Source organism: Octopus bimaculoides, chromosome 18 (assembly GCF_001194135.2).
Source record: "Octopus bimaculoides isolate UCB-OBI-ISO-001 chromosome 18, ASM119413v2, whole genome shotgun sequence".
Classification (NCBI taxonomy): domain Eukaryota; kingdom Metazoa; phylum Mollusca; class Cephalopoda; order Octopoda; family Octopodidae; genus Octopus; species Octopus bimaculoides.
This window is the reverse complement of record NC_068998.1, coordinates 4,194,964-4,195,905: the sequence shown is the minus strand read 5'-3', so window position 1 is coordinate 4,195,905 and position 942 is coordinate 4,194,964. Positions and strand designations below refer to the sequence as shown.

Genomic DNA, 942 nt, shown 5'->3' with positions numbered 1-942 from the left:
TTTTTTTTTTAATTCACTTGTGTTTTACTTTTTTGGTGTGACCCCTGATAAAAATCCAGGTTTTGGATCTGACCCCAGATATTAAAAAGGTCAAGAACCACTGCGTTGGTCCATCCAGGGCTATTGTAGAGGACACATGCCCAAAGTGCCATGCAGTGGGACTGAACCTGAAACCATATGACAGGAAAACAAACTTCTTAACCTCATGGCTCTGTCTGTGCTGACCAAAGTCACGCCTGCATTGACAACAAAATACAGTTGGCAAAGGCAATCCTATAGGCAGTATCATATTTTAATGAGCTAAATTCATAACAACAATGAAATAAAGTTTAGTTGAAAGAATCTATTTATAAAAAAAAAGCCACAGAAAAACTCCAATAAACGACTAATGCTTTCTTTTTGTTTCATTGTTTTACTTCAAATATAAAATAAAACGCATTTGTGTGTTTTTCCACATCCATGTAATGTTACTAAATATTTAAATTGCTGTTACCATTGTATACAAGTAATATATTATTACTTTTTAAAAAACTAAAAATATTGCTTAATTACTTTAATTATCATTCATGGTATTTAAATGTAATGCAACATATTTTTCAAGCCTTTGTGTGTTTAAGCCTATTCAAATTACTCTGTCAAATGTAATCCTTATTCAGTCAATTTTTTTTTTATATATATATATAATTAATCCCGTGGAGGTGCAATGGCCCAGTGGTTAGGGCAGCGGACTCGCGGTCATAGGACCGCGGTTTCGATTCCCAGACCGGGCGTTGTAAGTGTTTATTGAGCAAAAACACATAAAAAGCTCCACGAGGCTCCGGCAGGGGATGGTGGCGAACCCTGCAGTATTCTTTCACCACAACTTTCTCTCACTCTTACTTCCTGTTTCTGTTGTACCTGTAATTCAAAGGGTCACACTGTGTCACACTGAATATCCCCGAG

The 942-nt window shown here is 36.2% G+C and overlaps 1 protein-coding gene across 1 annotated transcript in view; it reads right to left on the bottom strand.

The window, feature by feature from the left end:
* Window positions 1-942, bottom strand: part of LOC106881514 (ADAM 17-like protease) — an 18,023-nt gene that overhangs the window by 15,985 nt on the left and 1,096 nt on the right. The gene's annotated exons all lie outside the window — the stretch shown is intronic.